Source organism: Polypterus senegalus, chromosome 7, assembly GCF_016835505.1.
Source record: "Polypterus senegalus isolate Bchr_013 chromosome 7, ASM1683550v1, whole genome shotgun sequence".
In the NCBI taxonomy this organism is placed as follows: domain Eukaryota; kingdom Metazoa; phylum Chordata; class Cladistia; order Polypteriformes; family Polypteridae; genus Polypterus; species Polypterus senegalus.
In genome coordinates, this window is record NC_053160.1 from 48,411,475 (window position 1) to 48,425,507 (window position 14,033).

The 14,033-nt window shown below is 36.6% G+C and overlaps 1 protein-coding gene across 4 annotated transcripts in view; it reads right to left on the reverse strand.

The window, feature by feature from the left end:
- kank1a (KN motif and ankyrin repeat domains 1a) overlaps positions 1 to 11,056 on the reverse strand; it is a 202,941-nt gene extending 191,885 nt beyond the window's left edge. For all 4 annotated transcript variants that reach the window (XM_039758591.1, XM_039758590.1, XM_039758588.1 and 1 more), the window contains exon 1: positions 10,827 to 11,056. The gene's annotated coding sequence lies outside the window, so the exon portion shown is untranslated. The remainder of the gene's footprint in view (positions 1 to 10,826) is intronic.
- Positions 11,057 to 14,033: the final 2,977 nt, after the last annotated feature.

The following is a 14,033-nucleotide window of genomic DNA, read 5'->3' on the forward strand; positions in this document are numbered from 1 at the left end:
ATAATAAAGTGATTTAAAGTCACTGTCTGAAAACTTACTCATCTGCACATCCTCTTTAATAAAACCCCTGTGTGCATCCAGGTGTCCGTGTGTGTGTCTTCTGGTGAAGTGCGCATGCGCAGGGTCACACGGCACGTGTTCAGTCTCTTCCTGTGCATTCCCTGCGCAGAGAGAGAGAGAGAGAGAGAGAGAGAGAGAGAGAGAGAGAGAGAGAGAGAGAGAGAGAGAGAGAGAGAGAGACACAAACACACACACAGGCGCGTGCAAGCAAGACAGACAGACAGACACACACACAGGCGTGCGCGAGACAGACACACACATACACACACAGGCGCGCACGAGACAGACACACACATACACACACAGGCGTGCATTGTTGCAATGTTACTTTTCTTGGTTGTTTATTAAGTTATGGATTTTTCAAATGTTCATTTTTTACGGAAATACAAACCAGTATTACTGAGACATAAAATTAAAGGCATACAATACAGTGATGCATATTACAGCCACATACAAGGTCCCTTGCCATTTAATATAGACTGTTCCTACTAATGTTTATACACTACTGTTCTAGCGCCCGTTATTGTAACGGGCTTAATGTCTAGTAAGTTTAAAAAATTAGGATGCATTTTATTTCTATGGTAAATTCAACCTCAATTATTTTATGAATTTCAGAAATTTCAACATTAAATTTCAATAAACATTACTATTCACTCTCCCTTTTGCAGTATTCATTCAAGTAAATTAAATTTACCAATTAAATTAGGGTCATTATTAGATATCTGATTGTTTCTCTGATAAATTAATTGCATCCACAGAGAAGTGCTGTCTGCAATCAGTATTAATTTAATTACAGTTAGGTCAATAAATATTTGGACAGAGACAACTATTTTCTAATTTTGGTTCTGTACATTACCACAATGAATTTTAAATGAAACAACTCAGATGCAGTTGAAGTGCAGACTTTCAGCTTTAATTCAGTGGGTTGAACAAAAAGATTGCATAAAAATGTGAGGCAACTAAAGCATTTAACACAATCCCTTCGTTTCAGGGGCTCAAAAGGAACTGGACAATTGACTCAAAGGCTATTTCATGGGCAGGTGTTGGCAAGTCCATCGTTATGTCATTATCAATTAAGCAGATAAAAGGCCTGGAGTTGATTTGAGGTGTGGTGTTTGCATGTGGAAGATTTTGCTGTGAACAGACAACATGCGGTCAAAGGAGCTCTCCATGCAGGTGAAAGAAGCCATCCTTAAGCTGCAAAAACAGAAAAAACACATCCAAGAAATTGCTACAATATTATGAGTGGCAAAATCTACAGTTTGGTACATACTGAGAAAGAAAGCAAGCACTGGTGAACTCAGCAACGCAAAAAGACCTGGATGTCCACAGAAGACAATAGTGGTGGATGATCGCAGAATCATTTCCGTGGTGAAGAGTAACCCCTTCTCAACAGCCAACCAAGTGAACAACACTCTCCAGGGGGTAGGCGTATCGATATCCAAGTCTACCATAAAGAGAAGACTGCATGAAAGTAAATACAGAGGGTGCACTGCAAGGTGCAAGCCACTCATAAGCCTCAAGAATAGAAAGGCTAGATTGGACTTTGCCAAAGAACATCTAAAAATGCCAGCACAGTTCTGGAAAAACATTCTTTGGACAGATGAAACCAAGATCAACCTCTACCAGAATGTTGGCAAGAAAAAAGTATGGAGAAGGTGTGGATCAGCTCATTATCCAAAGAATACCACATCATCTGTAAAACACTGTGGAGGCAGTGTGATGGCTTGGGGGTGCATGGCTGCCAGTGGCACTGGGACACTAGTGTTTATTGATGATGTGACACAGGACAGAAGCAGCCGAATGAATTCTGAAGTGTTCAGAGACACACTGTCTGCTCAAATCCAGTTAAATGCAGTCAAATTGATTGGGCGGCACTTCATGATACAGATGGACAATGACCCAAAACATACAGCCAAGGCAACCCAGGAGTTTATTAAAGCAAAGAAGAGGAAAATTCTTGAATGGCCAAGTCAGTCACCTGATCTTAACCCAATTGAGCATGCATTTCACTTGTTGAAGACAAAACTTTGGACAGAAACGCCCACAAACAAACAGCAACTGAAAGCCGCTGCAGTAAAGCCCTGGAAGAGCATTAAAAAGGAGGAAACCCAGCATCTGGTGATGTCCATGAGTTCAAGACTTCAAGCTGTCACTGCCAGCAACCAAGTATTAGAAATTACTATTTTATTTCCAGTTATTTAATTTGTCCAATTACTTTTGAGCCCCTGAAATAAAGGGATTGTGTTAAAAAATGCTTTAGTTGCCTTACATTTTTATACAATCTTTTTGTTCAACCCACTGAATTAAAGCTGAAAGTCTGCACTTCAACTGCATCTTAGTTGTTTCATTTAAAATTCATTGTGGTAATGTACAGAACCAAAATAAAAAAAAAAAAAGTTGTCTCTGTCCAAATATTTATGGACCTAACTGTATGTTTACATACAATAAAATAAATACTCACACTATACAATAGAGCTGGGTGGTATGACCAAAATTTTATATCACAGTATTTTTCTAAATTATCCCGGTTTAACGGTATTCAACTGTATTTTTTTTCCCCATGCATGAGTGGATGTTAACCAAATTCTCCACTGCCAATTACTGGAGTAGACTAGCTAATAACCTATTCCACTGTCATGAGCATTGTACAAAAAAAAAAAAAAAATTTAAATGTGCATACAAGTATTAATACAGGTTTTCATGGCCCCATAAAGTGACAGTTTTCAAGGGGGTGGCACTAATGAAGGAATCATCATTGCATGACAGATGCAGTCAAAATATAGAACCTTTTTATTGAACAAATTTTGCAAACAACTTAAACTATAATTTTGACAACATATTTTAAACCATCCAAAGAGGCATTTAGACTTAGTCAAATATCCAGGGGTGCTTGTCAAAAGTTATATTGCACTGAACATGTCTTAGAAAAGGAATAGTAAATATTTTTTGTAAACCAACTACACTTTCTGTTAATATTAATCTCTGTCCACTGACACGTTAAAGTGACTTTTTAAAACAACTTTGCCATCATGAAACTGCATAATATCTAAACTAATAAATAATAACAATAAAATAAATAATAGTATTATTACTGGAAGTTGCACTATTACTTCAAGCCCAGGTGCAATACATGGTATTTACCAAATAAAAATAAAATAAAACAAGTGCAACTTGCTGATGACATCTTTACCAACTGAACCATCATTTAGGAAAATTGCATTAATATCGACCTTGCTTCAAGTTAAGCTATATCCATAAATAATAAAACTGTGACTTGCATTTATAATGCTATTTGTGGTATAGCCCCATGGAATCGTATTAGGGCCACGGTGAAGGAAAAAAAAAATATATATATATATATATATATATATGTGTATATATATATATATATATATGTATATATGTATATATATATATATATATATATATATACACACACACACACACAGGGAAGAAAAAAACAAACTATACGTCGAGATTAAAGTCAACATTTCCACTAATTATAAAATAAACTTCATGGCGTGTTACTTGAAACAACCCTGAATCACTATCCTGCTGAAAAATCAGATAAAAATGCTCCAATATCCCTTGGTATTCAGACCTTCTGGTCTATTAATGTGCACAACAATGAAAAGTCAAATCATTTTCAGCCACTGGGCAGCATGGTGGCGCAGTGGGTAGTGCTGCTGCCTTGCTGTTAGGAGACCCAGGTTCGCTTCCCGGGTCCGCCCTACGTGGAGTTTGCATGTTCTCCTCATGTCTGCGTGGGTTTCCTCCGGGTACTCTGGTTTCCTCCCACAGTCCAAAGACATGCAGGTTAGGTGCATTGGCCATTCTAAATTGTCCCTTGTGTGTGTGTGTGTGTGTGCCCTGCCGGGGTTTGTTTCCTGCCTAACACCCTGTGTTGGCTGGGATTGGCTCCAGCAGGCCCCCCGTGACCCTGTAGTTGGGATATAGCGGGTTGAATAATGGATGGATGGATTTTCACCCACTACCCCCTTACACTGTTGACACCCAACAGTATGGATCTAAGGTCTCATTGCATTTTCTCCATATCAAGGTGTCTCCATCAGCATGCAGCACAAGGAATTGGCACAGACCATACAATATTTTTTCAAAGCCTACTGTTTCCAGTGTTTGCATAACTTAGCCTACTCCAATTGCACATTCCTCCAGGGTTAGAACTTTACTTGACATTCGGCAGTTCTTAAAGGATAGTTATACATCCATACATTATCCAACCCACTATATCCCAACTACAGGGTCACGGGAGACTGCTGGAGCCAATTCCAGCAAACATTTAACTCCAAACTATCAAACTGTAGCATTTTGAACTTTGAATAATAGTATTTACCTTCATGAGTAATTTTCTAATTTTCAATGTACACCTGATACCTCATTTTTTGCTTAAAAATAAATATTTTTTTTACTGTTTTTCTAAACAATTGATACTGGAGGAGTTCAGACTTGTCTAGTTTATGTTGAAATGTGCAGTATTTTCTGCTATGAAACATTAATGAAGCAAATGCTTGGAAATTTACATGCAGAATTCAAAATTCAGTAATTTAAAATATTTTCTTCAAGTACACAAAGTATAAAATAGTGTTTTTGTTTTTTTATAATCTGTAATATTATAGGCACTGTCTACCCATGAGTGGCCCTCAAATGGCTAAGCAAGTAAGAAGATGGATGGATTCAAGGCCTTTATTTTATGTAGGATAATGACTGATTTTACATGACAAGCTCCCAAATCATGCAGTTAAAGAGTGTTTATAGAACTAAGACATTCACACCGAATTCTTTAAAGCTAAACTATAATCACACATTAATTATAGACAATAATGTAAGTATTTGGCATGAATATTAACATACTAATCATCATATAACATTTGAATATGCCACAACCCCACTTCTAACTACGGCACAGCACAAACCTTGGCCTATACATTTGAAAAATAGCCCAAGCTAAACAATCCCCACTACCACAATGAATGCCAGTATAAAAAGAGTTTTAAGAGCTTAATCTGTGTAGCTTTATCAAGTTCAATTTTAAAAAATTATGCAGGTTTTAAAAAACTTCTGAAAATGTATCTATGTTTAATATAGTGTAAATTTGCTTTATATGCAGAGTACATTTTGAACACATATCCAACTTTGTCAAGAACAAACAACAGACTACTATGGATTCCAAAATTTTGACCCTGGGGGTACCTTAGGGGGTGGGGATGGAGTTCCTTTTTACTAGAGTGAGTTTTAAGGACAGTGCCATTTCCTAGATTTGGGGTCCTGAAATAAATTATTCTCTTCGAGGGTAAGAAACACCATTTAGAACACTAACATAGTTCTGCCTTAAAATAGTGAATAAAAGTAGGCCAATTGCAGTTTTGCAACATGTGAAAAGCAAAATTATGGACAGGAGAATTTCACTATCTATCCATAAAGGGTAACTATTATTCAAGTTTTGCACTACCACATAATTAATCAATAATGACCTAGAAACATCCTACCTATCTATATAGCTTGCCTCAAGCCCCTTTCATTTTCTCTCTAATTAAACATGCACCTACAAGTCAGCAGAACATGAATAGAAGTGCAAATATTAGATTAAAGGGAAAAAGTCACTTTTGGAGATATGATTCCATAATGCTTCCATAGCTAGTGAATCTTTATAGCCTGAATATTGCGTTATTTATTGATATCAGCATTTTTTGCTAAAAGATTTTAATAGGAGTACAATCCCATATTGGCACCTTACACCAGACCAGTCTTATGCCGTGTTGCCACTGCACAATCCTGAACCTGAATTATGCAAATTGGATAAGGTGATAAGATACATGATTCAAGACAATACGTGATTGTCCACAGTCCAGACAATTTTTGGTTTACATTATTACTGAACCATAAGGATTTCTCACATTCTAATTGCTTGTCATGTTAATGCACAATGTTAAAATTTGCCATTGTTAAACATGCTTTCACAACACTTAAATATACAGTGTCTGAACAGTCTGTATATGATCTTGAGAAATTCCTAGAAAAGAAAATAAGAACTAAAGTATGCTCATACCTAAGAGGTATTTACTTTCTTCCATTTTTGTGGGAGATTCTGCTTATACTGCCCAGGGTCACCTACAATCTGAGAAAGTGAAAATATAAAACTACCACTCACACATACCTTTTAAAAGTCTTTAACTTGAGAACTTTTTTATATTATCAAATAACATTTTTGAGCCTCTTTCCTTTATCATGTTAACCACAAATGGAAAATAAAACTAATTTAAGATCCATCCCACTAAACCAGGGGTCCTCAATCCCAGTCCTGGAGAGCCGCAGTGGCTGCAGGTTTTTGTTCTGACATGGTTGCTTAATTAGAAAGCAATTCTTGCCAATAAAGCACTAACAAGCTATGAAATTAAATTAACTCTACTATGTCAGGTCATTCTCATATCCTAGATTTTCTTTCCCTTTCTATCATGCAAATGATTTGAAGGCTAAAATGGAGGAGTAATTCTCAGTCCTTCACTTTTTTCTCTTCATTTTTCTTCCAAGTATTTAATTAAACCCAATAGTACAGATAAATACACACAGGTGTAAATGTAAAAAAGCTAAATGGAGAAATGCTGCTCTCTCTTGTCATTTGCGTGTTATTGATAATAAGGAGCAATTAAAATAGCTGTTTAAGACAAAATTAAGCAATAAGGGCTCAAAATCACTAAAGTGAAGCAGAAGTGTTACTTTAGCAATAAGTGCTTTTTATTAAGCAACTGGGTTGGAGCAAAAACCTGCAGCCACTGCGGCTCTCCAGGACCGTGATTGAGGACCCCTGCACTAAACCATCCTTCAAGTAGAATCAATCAAGTCTACAAGAAAGAATCCAAAACACCTTTAGTAAAGGTACTTTCATTTTGTGCTTTAAGGTCAAACAATAAACAGCACCTGCCCTTAACTCAAAATGGCAATCTTGATGACCTTTAAAGACAAGCTATCTTGTTGCCACATGGTACAAGCAAGGTTAAATGAAACTAAAGTACACTTTTTAAACTGCTGTGACACACAGTATTTATACCAGCATGGAGATTTTTAAATAAAAATTTTAAAATGTGCTTCAACTAATGAGAAGATTTTATTTAACATGAGTGACTGGTTTACATAAAGACTTCCAGAGTGGCTTGTAAATAACTACAAACAATTAAAAAAAAAAAAAAAAGTTACTTTGTGAAAAATAGCTACTAGCCTTAAACCGAATATTTAAAAAATTGAAAAAATATTTCAATATACAGTAAACCTTGAATTCAGAAACCACATCCAACTTAATAAAAAAAAAAAAAAAATGCTGCAAAAAACAGAGCAATGACAAGTGTCAAATTAATGGTACAAATTTAAAGACTTGGGGCAAATAAATATTTGACAGTATTTAACAGTAATTTTTAAATTGCAATTAAACTAAAGCACAATTAAAAAGTTACAAAAACAACAACGAATGCAACAACATTTCTAGGTAACTAACACCATATTAAGGGCAAAGCAAAACAAATGTACAAAAAAAAAAAGGCTTTCAACTATTTCAGAACACAGAATCAATAACATAACATTTGTCAGTCAATTCTTTTTTTTATATATAACTAAAGATGCCAAAGTGTTATGTATTAAAAGATTTTAGAATTATTCAGTGGAATTATATAAAATATAAAATAATATTATTCTGTTTAAGTTGCCAAGTAACAATTGTGTTACATCTACATTATGGGTCATTTCAGGATGTTAAACAAGAACTTTTCTAAATATAGATGGCTCTGCTTACCAAAAGAAAAAAAAATGTCCAAGATCGATTTTCCAAAGAACTTTTGCACTTGAAAACTTATGAATGCTTTTGGCTTAGTGAAAAATCTGAAAATGTGCAACAAAATATAATGAATATACTAAAATGGGTAAACAAGAAATGTGTGGCCTATTACACTGTTTATTTTAGTAATGACTTTTTAAAATTTGTTTTCTCAGCTAGTACCATTTAGGTTCAAAAGTATTGACAAGCTTTAGGCAACAAGTCTTTCACATGCAAATAAAAGGCTTAGTTCTCCATAGAAAGCAATTTATTTCCAAATTCTCATTTCCAGAAGCAAGATGTGTATAACCAGTTTTCAGTGCTCCATGAACACTTGAATTTGTCTCACAGTGGTGCTAGGTATTACTGATTTCAAATGATGCTACCAAATAACTTAAGACAATATTTAAGGATATACACATAAAAAAAGAATTACTTAATAATGACCAACTATAATAGCAAAAACTCAAGCAATAGTTAGATTAAAATACAGGCGCAGAAAATGATCTGCACTTAAACATGGGCCAGTAACTGTACCATCAGTGGCTTAACAACTTCCTTTTGACTTTATCATGTTGTGCTTTTCTTTTGCAGCTGGCTATTGTCAATCATGAACTCCTTAGCACTGAACTTTCAGTAATCCATCATAAATAACAAACTGAAGTTTATCGTTAAAACAATTCATTAAAACTAATTGAAACAGGGTCAGAAAATTTTCTTCAAAATTGATAGGAGACAACACTTATTTCAAATGCTGCATTTGCAAATATGTCAATTTTCATGAATAGTACTAATTAAATTGAACCATTGCAGATTAAAACTATACTCCTAAATTTCACAAGATGGGGGACTTAGTAATAGAGACATCAACCCAGCCACACACACACACACCAGAAGTGTGGGACATACAGTACAACATTTGTTTTACGGCCGTGGATTTTTTCCTCATAGTCTGAGCTAAACTGTATCCCAGATATCAATACATTCTTTACACTAATCTCCATGATGCAGCTAGTACATTTCTAATATTGACAATAAAGACAGCTTCTAAATTACACATGTATTCCTGTTAAGATAACAGTACACTATTTTATAGATATTTGTTTCTCCTCTGTAGCCTATCAGACTGTACTGCATTGTCAGAGAATAAACTAAGCTCACAAGCACTTTTTACCTCGAGCAGTACGTTATCATAATTGAACAATGAATGCTATCCATTATGAATGTGACTGTTTGCATTCACACTACTGTAAAGTGCCGATTATTGTTTTCAACAGTCTATGTTACAATGTAAATATGGTGATAACTATTTTCAGTTTATATATTTATTGGTACATTGAGAGAATATGCTTCATAATAATTTAGTATTCTTGCCAAAAATGGCAAAAACTATAAAATTTACAACAGGCGACTCCTACATCCTAAAATGCGCTGGATAGGTGGTCAACCATTTGAAATGAGCCAAATCTTTCTTAATGTGCCTTTTTATGTGTTGTTTCCCAGTCTTAGAATTGTTCTAGTATAAAATGCATTTTCCAATCATACTATGTGTTTGTTGAATTGTATTATTGGGTACTCTGGGTAAAATCTTGTGTTTTATGCATAAAATACTGAAAAAAAATGTGCAAAATTATGCAAACACGTCTTGAGATAAAACACTGTGCTTCATGTGTTGCTACGTTTATAGAAAGCATTTACAACTGTATTCAACTGTAAGAAAACGGGAAAATAATCATTTGGTTTGGTAATCATAAGAATTTTTAAACGGCGCAGTGAAAGTATAAAAACACATTAGCACAATCAGTGAAGGAACAAGCGATTAAAGTGATTATGCAGCTTTCTCGTGGTCCTTCGGAAAAAGAAAACGTTTCAGACTTATAAAGGCGCCGATAATCAAGCCAACAAAACCACAGCGGAAACAGTAGCTACCGCAAAACAAGGAAAAAGTAGCAATAGTGCATTCGCAAATCATCGATGTATAAACGTCTGCCAGCACCCATCCCTCCAGCAACATTCATTAAAGGCCAATCATTAAAAGTGAACCGATGTGGCACATCAAGGACTACAGTTAAGACGCAAATAACAGGTTTCTAAGATGACTGTATTCATTTTCCTTTTGATGTTATGGAAAAAATAATTAAAATCAGACGCCTATAGGTGTTGCCAAACTGACGTGGAAAATTAACGTCAAGTTGACATAATGTGCATAAGCCCAAGTGTAAATGAACTTAAACGGCCTTGTAGATTTTAAAAAAAATCACAGTTGCAAAAATCAATTGGCTCCGTTGCTCAAAAGGGAGTCGCCTTCCGTAACCTCCTGTTTGATGTCTCCAAATTGCAGTAAGGTGACAGATTAAGGCCACATGTGCAAACCACAAACACATCCGAAGTCAGTGTAAACTTTGCCTCCAAAGAGCCTAAAGATCACCAACTGTCTGCAACATTCCGTCTTTCGTCTCCTTCTTTTTTCACCATTTCAACCGCCTGGATCTCACAGTGGGAAAAAAACACTAAATAAGACCTCGGTGGGGGGTTTGGGTATTGGTTGGTGGGTACTGAGGTTACTCCTGTTACAGTGTTAATAAGCAAAACTTTCCTTTAAAATATAAGAATAAAGGGCACATGATCGCTAATTCATGTACAAGTGAGCAAACAGGTGTGGAGAGGGCAGCACGATACCAGTCACAAAATAACCCAGATCCCCTTACATCCCATCCCCATATCAGATGGCACTTGCCCAGCGCTTCCAATCTGCCGCTTCAGACACAAAACGCACACATTTTACATAAGTTCTTGGATCCCGGTCAGTTATATTGTTCATACTTCTCGATATAAAGACTTTCCTGTCCACTGAACCGAATCCACCCTGAACAGAATGCTTACACTATCTGTATTTCTAACATTTGCACTTTGTTTGCCGAATAAACAACAGTGTACTCACGTTTTTCCAGCAAGTCCCCGTATCAATATAGTGAAGTTTCCCAAAAAGAAGAACAATGTTGTTGAATGCCGTTCCCAATCCCAAATAAGAAGCAAAGGAATGAGATAACGAAAATGCAGGGTACAGGGATACTCGACTTTTCACGTCGAACACAGTCCAAAAAGTAAAAGAAATGACAAACAAGAGAAAACTTCGTTTACTCGCACGTCTCCCTTTAAGTGCGCTCTGCACTGTGCAGTCAGCTGAACGCATGCGCAAATGGTAACATATGAGGGGTGTGTGCGCGTGACGCTGCTCCCGCCCAGTGCCTCGTACAGGTGTCCTTGTCCGAGGCCCCAAACGTCGATGCTTCCGGACAACAAAAGGACAGGGCGGTCAATCACATACAACAGCAAGAAAAGCTTTTCATGGATTGTAGACTGCGAAGGACCTGCTAATGGCGCAAGGAACAAAGAATGTCTTTGAAACAATGGACATTTTATAATGTCGACGAGTTTATAGAAGTCAACCAGTACATCTACGGTGTTTAACCGAGTATCTGTATTTGAAAATAATACGCTAGCTTTAAAAGAGTAAGTTTTTGAAATTAAAGAGGTATAGGGCTGCCAGTCATTGTATATTTGGGCAAGACTGAGATACTAAATACGTGAGCGAATAGTGAATATTATTGAGACGTGTTGTACTCACGACCACCACATTATGGAGCGTGAAGTGGACTTTTTTAATTGCAAGCGGTCTATGAAACGGAAAGGAATATATCGTGATCATCTTGATTACGTATATTAAATGCTTTCTTACGCAATAATCTTTATATGACACACTTGTATAATATGTTTATTGTTAAAAACTTTATCTTTAGGAGTATTAGTGGTGCCTGTGACGGAATGGTTTCCAATTCAGGGCTGTTTCGTGTCTCGTATCCAGGGCTACCAAGAGAGGCTCGAACCCCTTCGCAACCCGTACTTTGATAAAGCTTATTTAATAATGCTGCGGTAATAATTTTACGATATGATATTCACTTGTAATTGTTATTGTGGGTGTTCTAGGAAGTAGTCGTTTTTTGTTTTCTAAAGAATTACTTCTGAGAGCTTTTAAATCACTTTTTTTTGTCGGGCGCCGATTGACTCACCGGTACGAGAAAACACCCTCACACATTACCGTTCAAGTCGCCTTTATGTCTAGTTATGCAAGACATCGATTTTATGGGACCCTCCCCCTATTTTTGGCTCAAATTTGTTAAGCTAAAATCTTCTTTTGTTAGGCTACTTTTGGACCTAATTTTGTGCAGAAATGTACGCCGTTATGATAAAGAGTAAAACAATAGACGTCTTTGGCATACATGATCACAAGGATAGGAAGTTGTGCATGCCACATCAACCATACCCAGGGGTTTAGCCCCAAGCCCCAATTGGGATACTAGCGGGTCAAAGTTACCCCGTTTCATAAAACTCGGATCTCTGTTAGTGAGTATGGATGTCAGTCCCTCCAATGCTTTGTCGAGTTCGCGGGTCACGAATAAGATAATATTTTTAATGTTTGATTCTTACCAGATGGTCATATACCCCTAAGAGTAACTCCCAGAAGGATTAAAGGTGACAAATTTCAAATATATGCATATGGGGTATCCCTTTAGACTATTTTAAGGCCATTGATTACAAATATTATTTTTGAGTCCTAGCCCACAATGGACCTCCGGCAGAGCAGGAAAAAAGTACACATTTTTATTACAATCAATATTTGGACTTTACATATTTAAATTGAAGTACACATTTTAGTATTTCAGATATCCAACACAACTTCTCTTGTTTAAAATTTATTTCTGCCTCATGAAATAAATCATTATATTTCTTATTTTTGCTGCATCTTAAAAAGTTAAGCTGTGTTTTTTGTTATTTTCCTAGCAATTTCCCATTTTTCTATAATTAATAATAAGAATTAATTACATGTATATAATGCTTTAGTAAAGTGCTTTACATAGTGGGGAATGACTTCATCCACCACCAGTGTGTAGCATTGACTTGAATGATGTCAGGGCAGCCATTCTTGCAACAACAGTATGCTCACCACACATTAGCTCTTAGGTGTTAAGTGAGAGAGAGGGTTCTCTAAGTAGGGACAGGGAATGATTAAGGGTCAGAATGAACAAGGCTATGGTGGACAGTACTGCTAGGATATTGGGACACATCCTTTTTGTATTTGAATGATGCTCAGAAATCTTTAATGACCACAGAGAGTCAGAACCTCAGTTATACGTCTGATCTGAAGGACAGCTGCAATTCGTTCAGCACAGTGTCCCCATCACTGCACTGGGGCATTTGGGTCCACAAACAGACCATAGGGTAAGTCCCCCTAATGGCATCACCAGACCCTATTCCAGCAACTATGCAAGCTTTTCGTTAATGGTCTTCCATCAAGTACTGACTGTGCCCAAGCATGCTTTTTTCAAGTTGATTACGTGTTTTGAAGTGCAGGTGGTATGGCTGCTTGTTGCCTTAGTTGTACCCCAATAATGAAGACATTGTGTGGAGCAGACACTCTGGCATGCAACAATTCCTCTTTAATAAATATCAGAGGTCTGTAAAATTAACTAATTTTTATAATTTTGAATTTATTTTCAATTCAATAAAATATAAATAGAATTTTTCCATCATACTATATTTTACAAAATTGAAAAGAATTTAGCAAATTACACAATTTGTTCATGTATAAAATGTTCAAAATCATTCCCCTTTCTGCTCTCTGCAGCAGTAGCTCTGCCACAGCCGCCCACAGGAAGGCTGCTCGCATTATGTAGGGGGTGGGTAAAAAGCCCTTGGGAGCGTCGTTCCCAGAAGAGTTGAAACTGCAGGAGAGCCAATTGAGTCAATCCTGTTGAGGATCAACTCTGGTCCCAGTTTTAGTTGGCCCATCTGGGTAGGCAGAAGGAACATCTTGTCTCACTCTAGTATGATAATCTTCCTCCGCACTCAGAGGAGCTTCATAAAATCCACATTTCAGTGGTGGCACTCTGTGAGGTGTGCAGACTTGGGAATGGCCAGATCTCTGTAGGTGGGTACAGAGTTTATTGCTGTGGTTGCTCTGATGTCTTTTATACTCCGGATGTAGCTGTTGTCGTGTCAGATCAGTTCTTTCTGATGGTGCTGCAGATCGCTGGATCATGGTACCAGATCAGGTTGTTTCTAATGAGTTTGCACAAAGTTTTTGTGA